Source organism: Chiloscyllium plagiosum, unplaced genomic scaffold (assembly GCF_037043375.1).
Source record: "Chiloscyllium plagiosum isolate Xiang-an unplaced genomic scaffold, Cpla_swu_hap1 HiC_scaffold_38, whole genome shotgun sequence".
NCBI lineage: Eukaryota > Metazoa > Chordata > Chondrichthyes > Orectolobiformes > Hemiscylliidae > Chiloscyllium > Chiloscyllium plagiosum.
The window spans coordinates 41,186,357-41,207,597 of NW_028270176.1; positions in this window are offsets into that span (position 1 = coordinate 41,186,357).

Sequence of the window (21,241 nt, forward strand, 5' to 3'; positions counted from 1 at the left end):
CACCGGCATCGAAATATCTGTTCAAACAAAGTAGATTAAAATTCGAGCAGTCGGGAGGACATTCACTAGATGATGTTGCAATCAGGATTTAATAAACAGTTCCCCCATGCAAACTTATAATTTGCCTTGATAGCCGCTCCTCCCAACTAACACTCACTCGCTCCTGTCTGATACCGATATTACTTGCCTTCCACCAATTTAGCAAATTCCACAAGGTCCTAACTTATTCCATGTTCGTAGCTATCTTTAAACTGAAGGGCCTGTGATCACTGTTTCCAAAATACTGTCCCACTGAATGGTCAGTCACGTGGACTGCCTCATTATCTAATACGACGTCCAGTATGGCTCCTCCTGTAGTTACACTATCCACATACCGTTGCAAGGAGGTCTCTTGGATGCACTTAACAAATTCTGCCCCGTCTAAGCCTCTTGGTCTGAGAGACTCCCAGTCAATATTGGGGATGTTAAAGTCACTCATATGGCAACTCTGTTTTTAATGCACGTTGGTATAATCAGCGGACATATTAGTTCCTCAATCTCTCCGTGGCGGTTGGAGGGACTACAGTGTAATCCTAACACAATGCTTGTCTCCATCTTTTTTTTTGAGCACTACTCATGTGGCTTCAGTAGATGAGCCTCCAGTACACCATCTCTAAGTGCAGATGTAACATTCTACCTGATTAGTAATGCAACTCCTCCCAGTCTTTTACTTTCCCCTCTATCTCATCCAAAACAACAAAACCCCGGAAAGTTGAGCAGCCAGTCCTGCCTATCACTCAACCAGGTACCCATAATGTTTGCAACATTATAGTCCCATGTACAGATTCAGGTTCTAAATTCATCTGTTTACCCATAATATTCCTTACCTTGAAATAAACACACTTCAGCCCAACACGTTAGATACTGACATGACATTTGGTTTGAGTTTCCCTGATGTAAATTCTCCACTTCTATTTTCCGGTGACAGGCGATGATAAAAGACTGTTAGTAAAGCAGAAAATATTGTAAATAGACAATTTCGGTTTCCTCCTTTGTCACTTCAATCTGTACGTTGCAACACATTACACACTTTCCGATTTCGATAATGTGCTGGATAATTATTTTACTTTAAACAAACTGTCTCCAGCCACTCACTGCATATTCGGCAACTATTTCTGGACCCACTGGATTGACTTCTGTCTTGTCCCTCTCTCACAAAATCTCTGTAATATTTACACTGTAGTTATATGTACTCACCCAAGCTCCAAGTTCTTACCTGCCAGATTCCTCACATTAAACTAATCACACTTCAGACTTGCAGTCCCATTGTGTTCAGTACCCTCTGCTTCTTTGTTGTTGGTCTTAGCAGCACTGGTTTTAGTCTCCAATTCCACCTCAGTCACTGTATTGTGGACATACCGCTCTGGTTCTCATTCCCCAGTACCACAGTAGTTTAAATCTTCCTGAGTGACAACAGAAAAAATGCCTGCCAGGAGATTGCTGCCAGCTCAGGTCCATCCTGAACATTCTTGTGTATATCCTACAGACCCGGTACTCCCAATGATCCAAATATCGGAGATTGCTGCCAGTTCAGGTCCATCACATCCTTCTTGTGCAGGTCCTACCAAACCGGGAGTCCCAATGATCCATTTATCGGAGATTGCTGCCTCCCCTGCCAGTTGTTTGGCCGTGTATTTAACTGTAATACCTTCCTATTCCTAACCTCACCGGAACGTGACATATTCTAGTCCCTTCAGTATTCATAATGCACAACTCTGGCAAGATCGGTACGTTAAAATGGATAGATTTGATAATAAAAACTTAAGTGTGACCTCAATAACCAGGAAAGTGGAGTCCACTGAATCAGTCCAGTGAGCACAGGATCTGATATCTATCATCTCCACTAAACCTGTTTGACAAGGTATACATATGGACCATCTATTTGGAGATGGACGAGGATAAACAGAAGACTAGGAAATGTCAGAGCAGGTGGATGCTGTTTACTCTGCTTTGCTGTTCAATTGGATTTTATTTATTTTGTTCCTTTCAATGACAGGGTCTTTATCCAGCATCCCGAGCGGGTCACAAAGTGCCCAGTGTCATTGTGTGCACAGTCGTGCGTTGGGAGTATCCAGTGCCAGGCGATGGGGTGTGGGGAGTCACAGGGATGACACAAGGAAAGGCTGCATGTAGTGACGAATGGCTTGAGGGACTGAGAGAGATGGAGTGGGTATCCAGGGACACTGCAATACACAAGTGGCCAGGCAAGATTCCTATACACCCAGGGGAGCCTGAGTATCACGGCTGCTTTTGCAAAAACCTGTCACATTTGTTGCATTTCTCCATCGAACAAAAGCAAAAATACTGTGGATGGCAGAAATCCGAAGCAAACACAGAGACATACTGTGGAGAGAGAAACGAGTTAATGCTCCCAATGCAGAAATGGGAAGAATATACAAACTCCACACAGGCAGGGTGCAGATATTGGAATTGAACTCGAGTCCCTAGCACTGTGCGGCAGCAGTGCTGTTTCACTGTGCTGCCCAATGATGGATAATTGGGGATAGTCTAGATAGAGGCATAGATACTGTTCTCTGTGACCGGGATAGAGAGTCCAGACGGTTGTGTTGCCTATTGGTACTTGGGTTTGGGATTTGTCATCTGGGCTGCAGAAGAACTTGGAGTGGGAGGGGAATGACCCAGTGGTCAGGGTCAGTGTAGGTACCCACGGCTGGACAAACAAATGACAATGAGAAGAGGGACGGTTAATACAGCACTGAACTGTTATATCGGAATGTATGCAGTACAAGTAGTAAGGTAAATCAGCTTGCGACCAAGACACAAATTGGCAGGTACAATAGGGTGGGTATCACAGTGTCATCGCTGCAAGAGGATCAGGATTGGACGCTGAATATTCAAGGATATTCATCCTATCGAAAAGATTGGCAGGTGGGTAGAGGGACAGAGTTGGCTCATTAGTAAGAAATGGAATTGAATCAATAATAAAAAATAAAATAACGTCAGATGGTGCAGAATCTGTGTCGGTAAAATTGAGGAATCAAAAAGGTGGAAAAAATGCAGTTGGAGTTATGTACAGAGAGCTGGGATGCAAGATTCACCAGGAGCTAGAAAGATCTATAGGAAAGGCAAAGTTGCAGTGACCATGTGGGATTTCATTATGCAGGTGGACCAGGAATTCAGGATGATAGTGATTTGCAGGAAAATGAATTTGTGGAATGTCTATGAGATGGCGTTTTGAGCAGCTTGTGCAGGCAGACTAGATGAGGGGAGCTTAAGGTGAAGGAAACTTAGCAGGCAGTGATCATAATATGATTGAACTTACTCTTCAATTTCAGGTGGAGAAGTTAGAATCAGAGGTAACAGAATTACAGCTGAATAAAGGCAATTACAGAGGCATGAGAGAGGAGCTGGGTCGAATTGACTGGGAGACGGGCCCAGCAGGAAAGACAGTGCAACAGTAATGGCATGAGATGTTTGGAGTAATTCAGGATACAGCAGAGATTTATCCCAAGTAAAAAGAGGCATGGTACAAGGAGGATGCGGCAACCATGGCTGACGAGGAAAGTCGGGTATAACATAAAAGCAAAAGACAAAGGATATAATGAGGCAAAATGGAGTGGGAAAAAACAGAAGACTGGGAAACTTACAAAGACAAAACAGAAGCAAACAAAATAAAATAAGGCGGGCGATTATTAAATATGGGGATAAGCTAGCCAGTAATATAAAGTTAGTCTGTAAGAGTTTCTTTCGATATATAAAATACAAAAGAGCGGCAAAAGTGGGCATTGGACTGCTGGAAAATGGTAATGGAGAGATAGTAGTGGGGACAAAGAAAAAGGCTGAGGAACTGAAAAATTACTTCACGTTGGAAGATACGAGTAATACCTTAACATTCAAGATAGTGAGAAGCCAGAGCTGTGTATGATGGCCACCACCATGGAGAGCGTGCTAGAAAAAAACTGAATGGCCTGCAATTGGTTAAATATTCTGGACCAGATAGATTACATCACAGTGGTATAAGGGAGACAGCTGAAGAGGGAATGGGGGCGATAGTGGTGATCCTTCAGGAATCACTAGAGTAAGGAACAATCTCAGAGCACTGCAAACCCACGAACGAAACACTCCATTTTAACAAGGGTGTAAGAGAAAAGTAAAAAAAAAAAATCCACAATGAATAGCTTAACCTCGGTTGTGGTTAAGATCCTGGAATCTATTGTGAAAGATTAGATATCTGAATACTTGGAAGTGTTTGGTAAAATAGGTCAAAGTCAGCCTGGTTTCATTAAGGGAAGGGCATGCCTGACAGGTCTGTTGGAATTATTTGAAGAGGAAATGAGCAAGCTCGACCAAGCACAGCCAATGGATGTTATGGACCTGGACTTCAAGAAGGTCTTTGACAAGTTGTCACACAGGAGATGACTGAGTATGAATAGGGTCCGCGGTGTTCGAGGCACGGTAGTGGCGTGAATACAACGTGTCTATCTGGCAGAAAGCAGAGAGTGGGGATAAAATGGTCCTTCTCAGGATGGCAGCCGGTGACAAGTGGTGCTCCAGAAGGGTCAGTGTTGGAATCGTAATATTTTACTTGTTACGTTTACAATCTAGATTTGGACAGGAAAAGAGATCAGCAGATGCAATGTGAGGTCATGCACTTTGGCATGAAGAATAGAGGCATGAATTATTTTCTAAATGGGGAGAAAATGCTGAAATCTGAAGTGCAAAGGGACTTGGGAGTTCTAGTGAAGGGTTCTCTCAAAGTAAGCTTGCAGGTTGAGGCAGTAGTTTGGAGGGCAATTGCATTTATTATTGGTGGCACTTACTCCGAGAGGAATTGAATATAAGAACAGGCTGTATACAGCTCTGGTCAGACCACATTTGGAGTATTCCACGCACTTCGGAGAGCTCCATGTCACAGGAAGGATGTACTGGCCCTGGAATGTGTTCAGAACATTTTCACGAGAATGGTCATAGGAATGAAAAGCTTATTGTATGAGGAATGCTTGAGGGCTCTTGGTCTATAGTCGATAAAGTTTAGAAGGATGAGAGTGAATGTAATTGAAACATAGAATACCGAATGACTTGGTCAGAGCGGATGTTGATAAGATGCTTCCATTGGACTGGGACCCGAGGACACAACCTTAGATTACAAGGAATACTTTTAGAACAGTGATAAGGAGAAACGTCTTTAACCAGAGAACGGTTAATCTTTGATATTTATTACCACAGAAGGCTGTTGGGGCAGGTCAAAGAATATATTTGAGATGGAGGTAGATAGATTTTTGATTATCCAGTTGATCAATGGTTAGAGGGAGAAGGTCGGAGAATGGGTTTGAGAAACCTATTAGTGGTGATTGAATGACGGAGCAGACTCGATGTGCTAACTGGCCGAATTTCTGCTCCTATACCTTATTGTCTTATAGTCTAAACCTTAAGGAAGCACCTTGCATCTCTGAGAAGATGGATTCATGTTGTTCATGAAGGTCAGAAGCTGTTGGGAATAGTTAACTGTTTTATAATGAAGGTATTGTGGCTGCTGTCAAGGTGGTGGATAATATGACATTCAGTGCAGGATCACACACCAACTGCACTGTATTAATGTGGGGAGAGTTTATTCAAAACTTGGGCGTGTCCGTCACTCTCAATCGCCGTGGGGAGTAGGGGTGGGGAGTGTGGGCATAACGTCCTCCCAATCACTTAAACTATTCAGAATCATGCATCATGAATGAAATAGCAGTCATGGAATTTATCACCTTCTCATTGTCTGTTTAGAATATAAGGAGTGATTGTCCATCCCACTCAGGTTTCAATGCAATCACTTCGTATTCTCTCACAGCGTGAAGATCGATATTCACTCACTCCTCATGGTGCCGTCATTGCAGGGATTAATCTGGTGGAACTCCATTGCACGCTGTCTCTGGTAAGGACATCACTCCTTATAAATGAGAGACAATCAGTCCACAATATCACAAATACCGCATCAATAAACCTCTCAGGTTTGATCACAATAATTCCTTTTCCTCACTTTGCAGGCTCCATTTCATTTGTGTGACGTAGGAAACCATTCATTTATAATGCACTGCCACTGAAGTGGAATTTAAAATATCCTTACATCTGTAGGTCAGCATCAATAAAGCCAGCACCAGAGGTGCCTATCGAGATGGGCATCACTCTTGGGAGTCACTTAATCATAAAGAATCCATCTAAATCAGTGAATGGTCACATACCTTAATGGAAATCAGCTGCAGGAATATGCGATACAGGCAGAGGAGGGGAGTTATCTTTCCTTTTGTTCTTCCCTCACAGGATGTGTTCAGCCCTGGTCAGGCCAGCATGTTATGCTGATCTTGAACTCATTGGCTGGTTCAGCTGTTCCACAGGACAGTAAATAGTAAAACAAACTGCCGTGGGTTGGCAGTTACACAGAGACCTAACCAGGGAAGGATGACTCATTGCCTTCACTAATGGGCATGAAGCAAGCCGATATCAACAGATTGTTATTCTGTGGCTCTAGATTCCGAGCCAATGACGTGACCACCATACACTGTCTGCCCATCTTTCAGATTCTGTGCGGAGAACAAGTTAAACATCTCAAGTGCAATTATTTTGCAATGGACAATTGGTAAGAAGGGACTTGAAATAAATGCATCCACAATTAACAAAGGCACAAACAATAGTTTATTCAGGAGTTGCACTGAGGCTGAGGAGGAGACTGGGCAGGATTTGTATGTGGTACTGGACAGGATTGGTATGTGGGGAGGATATGGAGATGTAAACTTTGCAGGAGAAAATTAATCAAGGATGTTGAGAACAATATGTTTCTTCCTCGCATATTGTTGAGTAACTTGTAAATAATAATTTGCTAGTTATAATTTCGAAGGAACGGAATCTGTGAATAGAACTAAAAACGTTGACTTGCACCTTTCCAAAATTTACACATCATGAACATCGAATCAGTTCAGACCGTTTCACTAAACAGACAGAGTGACTTACCAGGAACACCAACTATAGCAAGAATAGGATAGTAACCAGCTTGAATAACCATCAGTACATCTTCAATCCGCGATGCTAATGATATCCCAGGCTGGAAAAGGTAGTAAAGACCATTGGATAAACTTCTGTCAATTGCTGGAACATTTCAGTTTAATTTTACCAGTTTCTAATCTCTCCTCATGCTCTCTCTGAAGCTGCGGATCCCTGTTACTGGTGTTGGTGATGCTCCCGCTCGTACTATGGGATAAAGCACTGAAAGCATTCCCTTATTGATAGAAGAGAGAAACTCTCTAGGGACGCATAGGATCCATGGAGACTGACATAATCACAATCTGGGTATGGTACCCAGACAAATCGCTGAACAAATAGCTCCAGTTAACCCCTTTCAATTCAATACTGTTTTAGTAAAATTCAAAATAACTTTGAACATTTATACATTCTGGATGTGATATGTGAGTGTGACTAAAGGAAGGAATGTTGAAGATGGCAGATTGATTATGTGTAATCATTCAGTCTGCCTTGGATATGGAAGTAATGCCAGAGGTTTAACGGAACATAAATATGCTTCTCTGCTCACAATTAAAGAAATAAATCCTGTAGCTACAGATCAGTCATTGCAATATCAGTAAAACATTGAGAGAACATCTATCATCCATGATCTGAAAGCAAAATGTGCCTAAGAAAACATGAGAAAACAAACAAATGGCATGTATATGTTAACAGAGAATTGTACATGACAAACACAATTCAGGTTTTTATTCCAGGGTCAAAGAAGATGGGTGTGGGTTATGTTGTTGATGTTCTCGATGTTAAGGAACTATGATGAAGTGCCATTTAATGGACTTCAATTACATTGTGATTATGACATTGGGGAAAAGACAGAAGATGGAAAAGACTGTGGGACATGGCTGTTTAGACTGGGCGGAGGGACAATGATGTTCCCAAGTCACCAATATTTAAAAACTCTGCTTTCTCCATGGAACCACACTAATGGCCTAATGGGTTCTGTTTAGCTGTCAGTAAACAACTTTGTGATATTATTGGAAATAAATAATCTGGGGTGACAGCGAGTATCAACACAGTGCTCACAAGGTATGGTACACAGACAAAAGGCTTGCAGTCCAGAGGAAATTCTAAATAAAACTTCTAACTTCTGCCTGTCTATATCTATATACCCTCATGCTATCTTCTGATCTATCTAACTTCACCCTCATCTCACACCTCTTCCTCTCCCACTCAGTCATTCGCTCCCCTTTCTATCCTCTCTCAGTTTATCTCCCTTCACTTTCTTTCTCTATGTTTATTTCTCTAACACACAATCTATCTCCTCACACTCTCTCTATTTCTAATTGTGCCGTTGGAGAGCTGGTGATCCCACGATGGGCTGACCGGCCTCCATCTGTGCTATAATACTTCTGAGGTTCTCTGATCCACAATAAATATTTTAGGTGTCTGGGCAGACCCGCTGCTCCGTTGTCAGATACAGTGCACAATCACCCATTACATCTTCCTGTTCTTTGCTGAAGTGCATCTGACTTGAAATGTCTGTTGAAACAAAACAGACTGAATGAAATTCGAGCAGTCGCGAGGCCATTCATCACCGTGTATATTAATCAGGATTTAATGAAGGATGAGATTCCAGAATAACATAAGCAATGAATGAAAAACAGGACAACACAAGAAATGGCAGCTGAGTACAATATGTGGTTCCAATTGTTGCCTCATGGCATTATCACTCGATTATCAATCCAGAAAATCAGCTCCTGTGCTGTGGACCCAGGTTCGAATCCCACCACTGCAGATGGTGGAAATTCAATTCAATCACTTTAATGATATCTCTGGAATTAAGAATCCCCTGATGAGATTGAAATCAAACCCGATTGTCAGAAAACCCATCTGGTTCACTGATATCTTTCAATGAAGTACTCTTCCACCCTCACCTGGTCTGGCCGACATGTGACTCCAGGCCCAGCGAGTGTCATTGACTCTCAATCGCCCTCTGAAATGGTCTAGCGAATCATTCAGTTGTACCAATCGTTATAAAGTATCAAAGAAATGAAACCGGCTGGAACAGCTGGCATCAAATTGTGCACCGGCAAAGTGAACATTAGAAACATCTCTGTCAAAACTGCGAAGTCCTCCTTACTAACATCTGAGGGCTAGTGCCAACATTGGAACAACTGCCTTACAGAGGAGTCAAGCAACAGCCTGACATAGTCATAATCATGGAATCATACCTTGTAGAAATAACCCAGACACCATCATCACCATCTCTGGATATGTTCTGTCCCAAAGGCAGGACGGATACAGCCAAGGGGGCAGCTCAGTGTGATACAGACGGGACATGGCTTCAGGTTAAAATTGGCCAAAGAAGCCTCTTACTGATTACCACGCAACATAGTTCCTCAGCTGAACCAGTATTCCTTCATGTTAAACCACTGACTGTGGAAAGGGCACAAAAAATATTCTGGCTGGGAGATTTCAAAGTAGACCACCAAGAGTAGTTTGGCAGCAGTACTACTGATCACGTTGGTTAGGTCCTAAAGGGCATAGATACTAGATTTGGTCTGCAGCAGGTGGTTAGGGAATGAACAACAGGAAAAAAAAACTTACCTAACTTCATCATTACCAATCTCCCAACTACAGGTGTATCTATCCATGATAGTATCTGTAAAAGTGACCCACCACTCTGTCGTTGTGGACAGAAAGTGTCAACTTCTCCTTGAGAATAAATTCTATTGTGTTTTGTGGCACTAAATGACACAGACTTCGAACAGATCTAGCAACTCAAGACTTAGCATCCATATGACACTGTGGACAGTCAATAGCAGCAGAATTGTACTCCAGCACAATCTGTAACGTCACGGATCATCATATCCCCCACTCAACCATAACTATCAGTCCAGAGAATCAACTCTGCTTCAACGGAGAGTGCAGAAGCGCACGCCAGATGCTGAACCAGGTATATATATATATAGATAAAATGTTAATCTGCTTACCCTTCCAAGCAGGACTGCTTGCGTGCCAGACAGCAAATAGAGCAAGGTACAGACAGAGCCAAGCGATCCCACAACCAACCCCTCAGATCTAAGCTCTGCAGTCTTTCCAATCGGATCGTGGATGGTGGTGGACAATTAAATAACTCACCGGACTGGGAGTCTCCAGAAATATCCCCATTTTCAACGATGGAAGAGCCCAGAACATCAGTGCAAAAGACAAGGCTTAAGATTTCGCAGCAATCTTCAGTCAGAAGTTTCGAGTGGATGACCCATGTCAGCCTCATCATGTGGTCCCCATCATTACAGATGGCAGTCTTCACTCAATTCGGTTGACTGATATCAAGAAACATTTGAAGGTACTGGATACTGCAAAGGCTATGGGCCCTGAAAAAATGCCGGCAATAGTCCTGAAGACTTGTGCTCCAGGACTTCCCGTTCCCCTAGCCAAGATGTTCCAGTACGGTTACAAAACAACAATGGGGGGAAAATACTGCTCAAGTATGTTCTGTACATAACAAGCAAGGCAAATTCAACGCAGCCAAATACCGCATCACCGGTCTGCTGTCCATCATCAGTAAAATGATGGAAGGGGTAATCACCAGTGCTATCAAGCAGCACCTGCTCAGCAATAACTTTCTCAGTGACGCCCAGTTTGTGTTCTCCCAGGGTCACTCAGCTCCTGACTTCACCACAGCCTTGGTTCAAACATGGAAAAGGGAACTGAATTTCAACCTTTGACATCAAGGCTGCATTCTTTGAAATGTGGCATCAAGGATCCCAAGGAAAAAGGGTATCGCGGGCAAACACTCCATTATTGGAGTCACACCTGACAGATAGCAAGATGGTCATGGTTTGTGGAGGTCAATCGTTCAGCTCCAGAACATTTTTGCAGTAGGCCGTCAGGATAATGTCCTTGGTCCAATTATCTTCAGCTGCTTCATCAATGGCCTTCCCTCCATCAGAAGTGGGGATATCCGACGATGACTGCACTATGTTCAGCACTATTCTCAAATGCTCAGATACTAAAGCAGTTCACGCCCAAATGCAACAAGATCTGGATCATATCCAGGATTGGGCTGACAAGTGACAAATAACATTCACGCCACACAAACGCCAGACAATGACCATTACCAATAAGAAACAATATAACTACTTGGTATTTAGCAGCATTATCATCAATAAATTCCTCCACTGTCAATATCCTGGGAGTTATCATTGACCAGAAAGTCAACTGGACCCACAACATAAATATAAGAGTAGATCAGGGGCTAGGAATACTGCGCGAGTAACTCACCTCCTGAAAACCCAAAATCTATCCAACATCCTCAAGGCACATGTCAGGAATCAGATAGAACATTCCCCAGTTTCCTGAATGAGTGCAGCCCCTAAAGAAGCTCGTCACCGTCCCAGTAGCAGCAGTGTGTACAATCTACAAAACGCACTGCAGAAATTCCCCAAAGATCCACAGATAGCACCTTACAATCCCACGAACACTTCCATCGAGAATTACAAGGACAGCAGATTTTTGGGAACAACACAACTTTCAAATTCCCCAACAAACGAGACACCATCCTGATTTGGAAATGCATCGCCTTTCCTTCACTGTTGCTGGAATTCCCTCCCTAAGACCATTGTGGGTCAATTCACAGCAGGTGGTCTGCAGTGGTTCAAGAAGGCAGCTCATCGCCACCTTCTCAAGGGGGCAACTAGGGGCGGGCAACGAATCGGGGGCCATCCATCGATGCCCACATCTACATAAGAACGTTTTTAAAAACGTTCCAAGTTGAGCATCTCGATGGGATGGGTTGTCTGTTTTGAATACGAACAGGAAGGCAATGTTTCTGATACTGAACTTTTAGACTTTTCTGTTATTAGAAGGGTGCTCAGTATTCTATGACTCATTGTTGCTGTGTGCTGTGATAAATTGCACCTGCTTTGTTAAATTCTACAATTCTGGCGCCACAGGATGATCCTTCGAAAATACCAGTCTGAAAATTACAATAATCATAGAGACAATATACTCCCGCCAAATGAGACTCACAGACAGCAGCTCATAGTCAAAATATTAATGGACTCCTGACTGACACTGCATCCTCCCGCCGTCCATATCACAGGGGTTACCATTGACCAGAAGGTGATGTCAAAACAACATAAAAATACAAGGCTTACAAGACAGGTCAGAGGCTTTCAATTCTGCACTGAATAATAGACCCTATGACCATAAGGGCATGAGATAGAGCAGTAGAGTTAAGCCATTCAGCCCATTTGTTCACTCTGAAATATCGTCATAGTCTCTATGACTAGTCGAAATATCTTCTACACGCTGACTGTATCAATCTTTGCAGTCATCGATCAGTTTCAATCAGACATCGCTGCCCCCATCCTTCGAAATTCCATTGAGTACAGATACAGAGCCCTCAACTGCGGCTCATATGATAATACGTCATTCCCAGGACGGATCACCTCCAACACCAGCGGATTACTCCTCAAAACAGCTCCCAATATTCCAAATGCTATCTGACCATAGCCCATTGCATTCTCAGCAGTATGTCCCCTCTCTTGTATTCTTGTTCTCTTGAAATGAATACTAACATTCCATTTGCTTTCCTAAATGCTAACTGAACCTGCAAATTAACCACAAGAGAGGATGAGTGCTTCAAAATCCGTTTGGGCTTCAGATTTCATGGGATCCTACTAGAACATAATGTCTGCCTCTATTTCCATGACTAAATAATCTCACACGTTCCCATATTGTGTTCCATCAGCCACGCGTTTTCCCACAGTCCTAAACTGTCCAAGTCTTTCTGCAGCCTTCCCACTTCCACAAAATCATCATTGTATCATCTGCAAACTTAGAGAAACTGCCCTCAGGTCCTTCGTTCATGTGGTTCATGTGTCTGGCACTTCCTGACTCCCTAAAGACTGTCCACCATCTACAACACATAACACTTAAGGTGCTTGACTCCATTTTGGTTAAAGCAGTTTTTTGACTGGAATTATATCCGGAAAGTCTTCACTCCCTGCAACACTGACAGTTGGAGCACACTGTGCCCCCGTTTTGTTGTGAATTTACCCCATTATGGTGACACAGAACTTGATGGTGCACAATCCCATCTATTAATGTCACTCTGTCTCAACACGAACTGAGTGGTGCTCACACCAACCTATGTCACTGTGTGTTGATGATGATGGAGGGAGGTGGGGGAGTGGATGTCTATAATGAGTCACTGTGTGTCTGCCAGGCTGAAACCTGCCCCGACAGCCTCAGATGTACCTGTGCCCACTGTCAACGCTGCAGATATAATCAGTCTTCCTGGGAGTCAACTCAAGGAAAGCAACGGGCCTGGACATTGTTCCCGGCTGTGCACATAGATCCTGTGTGGACCAACTGGCAAAGGTATTCACAAACGTCTTCAGCTTCTCCTTTCTTCAAGCCGAAGTCCCAACCTGCTTCAAGAAAACCAACATCATCCTTGTAAGTTAGAAAGCTCATGGAACGTGCTTTAGTGACTACCGCTCAGTGGCTCTGACCTCAATGAACATGAAGTGCTTCGAGAGGCTGGTTATGGCCTTATTCACCTCCAATCTCCCAGCCTGCCCTGATCCACTATAATTTACCTACTGCTGTAACGGGTTCACAATGGATGCCATATCCCGAGACTTGCATTCATCCTTGGAACATCTAGACAACAAGGACACTGCTACTCATTGAATACGGCTCCAAATTCAAACCATGATCCCCTCCAGACTGATCTCAAATCTCCCTGACCTTGATCATAGCTCCATCCGCTGCAACTGGACCCCCAGGTGTCTGACCAACAGACCGCACTCTGTGAAGATAGGCATCTGCATCTCCGCCACAATAACACTCAACACTGGAACTCCTCGAGGGTGTGTCAGCAGGCCCTACTGTACTCGCTGTACACCAACAGCATTGTCCTCGGCCACCTACTGTACACCCTGTACACACACGGGTGTGTCCTCAGCCCCCTACTGTACTCCCTGTATACCCACTCAGTGCCCTCCGCCCCCTACTGTACTCCCTGTACACCAAAGGCTGTGTCCTTAGCCCCCGACTGTACTCCCCGTACACACACGGCTGTGTCCTCAGCCCCTACTGTGCTCCCTGTACACCCATGGCTGTGCTGTCAACCCCCTACTGCAATCCCCTTACACCCACAGCTGTGTCCTCAATCCCCTACTGTACTCCTTGTACACAAACAAATGTGTCTCAGCCCGCTACTTTTCTCCCCGTACGCACACGTCTGTGTCCTCTGCCCCTACTGCCCTCCCTGAATACCCACAGCTGTGCCCTCAGCCCCCTATTGTATTCCCTGTACACCCACAGCTGTGCCCTCAGCTCCCTACTATATTCCCTGTACACCCATAGTTGTGTATTCAGCATCCTACTACATTCCATGTACACACACTGCTGAGTCCTCAGCACCCTACTAAACTCCCCGTACCCCCACAGCTGTGTCTGCAGCCCCTACTGTACTCCCAGTGCACCCACAGCTGTGTCCTCAGCCCTCACCTGCACTCCCTGTACACCCACTGCTGTGTCCTCAGCACCCTACTAAACTCCCTGTACCCCCACGGCTCTGCCCGCAGCCCCCTACTGTACTCCCTTTACACTCTGGCTGTGCCCTCAGCCCGCTACTGTACTCCCTGTGCACCCATGGCTGTGTCCTCAGCCCTCAACTGCACTCCCTGCACACCCACTGCAGTGCTCGCAGCCTCCTGCACTACTCCCTGTACACCCACAGCTGTGCTCTCAGCCCACTTCTGTGCTCCCCGTACTCCCACAAATGTGTCCTCAGCCCCCTAATGTTCTCGCCATATACCCATGGCTGTGTTCTCTGCGCCCTACTGCCCTCCCTGAATACCCACAGCTATGGCCTCAGCCCCTTACTGCACTCCTTGTAAACCCACGGCTATGTCCTCAGCCCCCTACTGTAACCACTGTACACCCACGGTGGTGCCCTGAGCCCCCTACTGTAGCACCTGTATAATCACAGATATTCACTCAGTCCCCGACAGTACTCCCTGCACACCCAAGGCTGTTCACTCAGCCCCCTACTGTATCGCCTGTACACCCATGGCTGTGTCCTCAGCACTCTACTATACTCCCTAGACACCCCGGCTGTGCCCTCAGCCCGCTACTGTACTTCCTGTGCACCCCAGCTGCGTCCTCAGCCCCCTACTGTACTCCCTGTGCACCCATGTCTGTGCCCTTATCCCACTACTGTACTCCCTGTGCACCCCAGCTGCGTCTTCAGCCCCCTACTGTACTCCCTGTACTCCCATGTCTGTGCCCTCATCCCACTAATGTACTCCCTGTGCACCCCAGCTGCGTTCTCAGCCCCATACTGTTCTCCCTGTACTCCCATGTCTGTGCCCTCATCCCACTACTGTACTCCCTGTGTACCCACTGCTGCGTCCACAGCCCTCTATTGTACTCAATGTATACCCACTACTGTGTCTTCAGCCCCTACTGTACTCCCCGTAGACCCACTGCTGTGTCTTCAACCCACTACTATACTCCCTGTGCACCCCAGCTGCGTTCTCAGCCCCCTGCTGTACTCCCTCTACTCACATGTCTGTGCCCTCATCCCACTACTGTACTCCCTGAATACCCACTGCTGTGTCCACAGCCTCTAATTGTACTCCATGTATACTCACTGCTGTGTCTTTAGCCCCTACTGTACTCCCTGTATACCCACTGCTGTGTCTTCAGCCCCCTACTGTACTCCCTGTACATTCAAGGCTGTTCACTCAGCCCGCTACTGTACTCCCTGTGCACCCATGTCTGTGCCCTCAGCCCACTATTGTACTCCCTGTATACCCACTACTGTGCTCTCAGCCTCCTATTGTACTCCCTGTATACCCACTATTGTGCTCTCAGCACCCTGCTAAACTACCCGTACACACACGGTTGTGTCCTCAGCCCCCGAATGTTTTCCCCGACAACTCACAGCTGTGCCCTAAGCCCCCTACTGTACTTCCCGTGCAAGCCAACTGCGTCCTCAGCCCCCTACTGTATTCCCAGTACACCTATATCTGTGCCCTCAGTCCACTACTGTACTCCCTGTATACCCACTGCTGTGTCCACAGCCCTCTATTGCACTCCCTGTATACCTACTGCTGTGTCCTCAGACCCTTACTGTACTCCCTGCATACCCACTACTGTGTCTTCAGCACCCTGCTAAGCTACCCGTACACACACGGCTGTGCCATTAACCCCTTCCTGTACCACCTGCATAGCCACGGCTGTGCCCTCAGCATCCTACTGAACTCCCTGGACACCCGGGTGTGCCCTCAGTCCACTACTGTTCTCCCTGTACACCCACGGCTGTATCCTCAGCCCTCTACTGCACTCCCTGTACATACCCTGTGCGCTCAACCCCCTACTGTACTCTCTGTACACCCTCAGCAGTGCTCTCAGCCTCCTACAGTACTCCCTGTGCACCCACAGCTGTGTCCTCAGCGCTCTACTGTACTCCCTGTAAACCCACTGCTGTGTCCTCAGCACCCTACTAAACTACCAGTATACCCACAGCTGTGCCCTCAGTCCACTTCTGTAATCCTCGTACACCCACAAATGTGTCATCAGCCCTCTACCGTTCTCCCCATACACCCATGGCTGTATCCTCTGCCCCCTACTGCACTCCTTGTATACCTACGGCTGTGCCCTCAGCTCCCTACTGTACTACCTGTGTATCCACAGGTGTTCACTCAGCCCCCTACCGTTCTCCCTATACACCCAAGGCGGTGCCCGCAGCCCCCTACGGTACTCCCTGTGCACCCATGGCTGTGTCCACAGCCCGCTACTGTATCCCATGTCCTCTCAAGGCTGATCACTCAGCCATCTAATGTACTCCCTGTACACACACAGCTGTGCTCACAATCCCCGACTGTGCTCCCCGTACACCCACAGCTGTGACCTCACCCACGACTATACTCCCCAGACACTCACAAATGTTTCCTCAGCCCCTACTGTTCTCCCCATACACCCACAGCTGTGTCCTCTGCCGCCCCCACTGCCCTCCCTGAACACCCACAGCTGTGCCCTCAGCGCCCTACTGCACTCTTTGTATACCCGCAGCTGTGCCAACAGCCCCGTACTGTTCTCCCTGTGTACACATTGCTGTGCCCTCAGCACCCTGCTAAACTACCTGTACACACACGGCTGTGCCGTCAACCCCTTACTGTACCACCTCCATAGCCATGGCTGTGCCCTCAGCATCCTACTGAACTCCCTGCACACCCTGGTGTGCCCTCTGCCCGCTACTGTTCTCCCTGTACACCCACGGCTGTATCCCCAGCCCTCTACTGCACTCCTTGTACATACCTTGTGCCCTCAGCCCCCTACTGTACTCCCTGTACACCCTCAGCAGTGCTCTTAGCCTCCTACAGTACTCCCTGTGCACACACAGCTGTGTCCTCAGCGCCCTACTGTGCTCCCTGTATACCCACTGCTGTGTCCTCAGCACCCTACTAAACTACCCATATAACCAAATCTGTGCCCTCAGCCCACTTCTGTACTCCTCGTACACCAACAAATGTGTCATCAGCCCCCTACCGTTCTCCCCATGCGCCCATGGCTGTGACCTCTGCCCCCTTCTGCACTCCTTGTATACCTACAGCTGTGCCCTCAGCTCCCTACTGTACCACCTGTATACCTACAGGTGTTCACTCAGACCCCTACAGTGCTCCCTGTCCACACCCATGGCTGTGTCCTCAGCCCCCTACGGTACTCCCTGTGCACCCATGGCTGTGTCCTCAGCCCGCTACTGTACCCCATGTCCTCCAAAGGCTGACCACTCAACCATCTACTGTACTCCCAGTACACCCACAGCTGGGCTCATGATCCCCGACTGTGCTCCCCGTACACCCACAGCTGTGCCCTCACCCACTACTGTACTCGCCATACACTCACAAATGTGTCCTCAGCCCCTACTGTTCTCCCCATAGACCCATGGCTGTGCAGTCAACCCCCTTCTGTACTCCCCGTACTCACAAAGCTATGTCCACAGCCCCATACTGCACTCCCTGTACACACAAGGCATGCCCTCAGCCTCCTACTCTTCTCCATGTACACCGGGACGTGCCCTCAGCCCCCTACTGTAACTCCCTGTACACCCACGGCTGTGATTGCATCCCCCTACTGTACTCCATGTACACCGATGGCAGTCTGCTCAGTCCCCTTCTCGGCGGCCCACACACCCAGAGCTGTGCCCCCATCCCCCTACTGTACTCCCTGTGGACCAACAGCAGTGCCCTCAGCCTCCTACAGTACCTTCCTTACACCCATGGCTGTGTCCTCAGCCCCCTAATGTACTCCTGGTACACCCATGGCTGTGTCCTCAGCCCCCTACAATCCTTACTGAATACTCACTGCTGAGTCCTTAACCCCGCTACTGTGCTCCTCGTCCACCCCGGCTGTGCCCTCAGCACCTTACTATACCCTCTGTACTCCCCGGCTGTGCCCTCAGCCCCCTACTGTACTCCTTGCACACCCCGGCTACGCTCTCAGCCCCCTACTGTACTCCCCGTACACCCACAATTGTGTCCTCAGCTATTTACTTTACTCCCTATACATCCCGGCTATGCCCTCAGTCCTCTACTGCTCTTCCTATACACACAAAGCTGTGTCCTCAGCACCCTACTGTACAACTTGTATGCAGATGTCTGTGTCCTCAGACCCTGCACACCCATGGCAGCGCCCTCAGACCCTGACTGCACTCCCCATGCACCCACAGCTATGTCCACAGTACACTACTATGCTCCCCATACACCCTCAAATACGCCCTCAGACCCCTACTGTCGTCCCTGAATACCGACAGCTGTGTCCTCAGCCCCCAACTGCACCCCCTGCCCACCCCGGATGCGCACTCAATCCCCTACTGTCGCCCCTGTACACACAGCTGTGTTCTCAGCCCCCTACTGTACCCCCTGTACACGCACGGCTGTGTTCTCAGCCCCCTACTGCACTCCTTGTACACACACAATAGTGCCCTCGCCCCCTACTGTACTCCCTGTATACCCACGGCTGTGCCCTCAGCCCCCTACTGCACTCCCTGTACACACACGGCTGTGCCCTCACCACCCTACTGTACCCACTGTCCACCCATGGCTATGTCCTCACCCCCTACTGTACTCTCTGCACACATACGGCAGTGCCCTCGCCTCCTTATGTATTCCCTGCATACCCATGGCTGTGCAATCTCCCCCCTAATGTACTCACTGTACACCAACGGCTGAGCCCTCAGCCCAATGCTGTACCCTATGTACACCTCGGCGGTGCATTCAGCCTCCTACTGTACTCCCTGTACATCCATGGCTGTGCCCTCAGCTGTCTACTATAATCCCTGTACACCCACTGCTATGACCTCAGCTCCCTACTGTACTCCTTGTACATCCACGGCAGTGCACTCAGCACCCTATCTACTCCCTGTACATCCATGGCTGTGCCCTCAGCCCCCTACTCTACTCCCTGTACACCCTCAGCTGTACCCTCAGCCCTCTACTGAACTCCAGGAATACCCAACTGCTGTGTCCTCAACACTCTACTGTAGTCCCCGTACACACACAGCTGTACCATCAACCCCCTACTCCACTCCCTGCACACCCACACCTATGTCCTCAGCCTCCTACTCTTCTCCCTATATACAAACAACTGTGTCCTTATCCCGCTACTGTACTCCCAGTACACCCACGGCTGTTCACTCAGCCCCCTACTGTACTTCCTGTACACCCGAGATTATGCCCTCAGCCCCCTTTTGTACTCCCTGTGCTCCCCGGCTGTGTCCTCAGCCCCTACTGTACTCCCTGTAAACCCAAGTCTGTGTCGTCAGCCCCGTACTGTACCTCCAGTAAACCCATAGCTGCGTCCTCAGCACCCTCTTGCACTCCTTGTACACCCATGGCTGTCTACTCAGCCCCTACTGTTCACCTGTACTCCCACAGCTGTGCCCACAGCACCCTACTGCACTCCTTGTACACACATGGCTGTGTACTCAGCCCCTACTGTACGCCTGTGCACCCGCAGCTGTGCCCACAGCCCCCTACTGCACTCTCTGTTCACCCATGGCTGTGTCCTCAGTCCCCTACTGCTCTCCTTGTAACCACACATCTGTGTTCTCAGCACCTTATTGTACTCCCTGTTCACCCAAGCCGGTGTCTTTAGCCCCATACTGTATTCGCTCTACACCCCAGCTGTGCCATCAGCCCCATTCTGTACTCCCTGTACTCCCATGGCTGTATCCTTTATCCCTCTACTGCACTCCCTGTACTCACTGGCTGTGCACTCACTCCCCTACTGTACCCCCTTTAAACACACGGCTGTGTTCTCAGCCGCCTACAGGACTCCCTGTACACCCAGAGCTGTGTCATCACCCCCCTACTGTACTCCTTGTACTCAGAAGGCTGTGTCCTCAGCCCCATACTGTACTCCCTATAAACACACAACTGTGCCCTCAGCCCCGAACTGTACCCCTGTATGGCTCCGCGCTGTCCTCAGCACGGTACTGTACTTCCTATACACACACGGCAGTGCCCTCAGCCACTTACCCAACTCCCAGTACACACGTAGCTGTGCCCTCAGACCTCTACTGTACTCCCTGTACACCAACAGCAGTGCCCTCTGCCCGTACTCTACTCCCTGTACACGCATGGCTGTGCCCTCAGCCCCCTACTCTACTGGCTGTACACCCACAGCTGTGCCCGCAGTCCCCTACTCTACTCCCTGTAAGCCGACAGCTGTGCCCTCAGCCCCTACTGTACTCTATCAATACCCACGGCTGTGTATGTACTCCCTGTACATCCACAGCTGTGTCCTCAGCCCCCTACGGTACTTCCTGTACACCCGAGGTTATGCCCTCAGCCTCCTATTGTACTCCCTTTACATCCACAGCTGTGTACTCATCACACTACTGTACTCCTGTACATCCAAGGCTGTGTCCTCAGCTTTCCACACCCTGGACACCTAGAGCTGTGCCCTGAGCCCCATACTGTACTCCCTGTACACCCACGCCTGTGCCCTCAGTCCCCTACTGTACTCCCTGTACACCAACGGCAGTGCCCTCAGCCCCCTGCCCAACTCCCAGTACACCCCGGCTGTGACCTCAGCCCCCTACTGTACTTCATGTACACCCTAGTTTATGCCCTCAGCCCTCTATTGTATTCCCTGCACTTCCCGGCTGAGTCCTCAGCCCCTACTGTACTCCCTGTAAACCCAAGTCTGTGTCGTC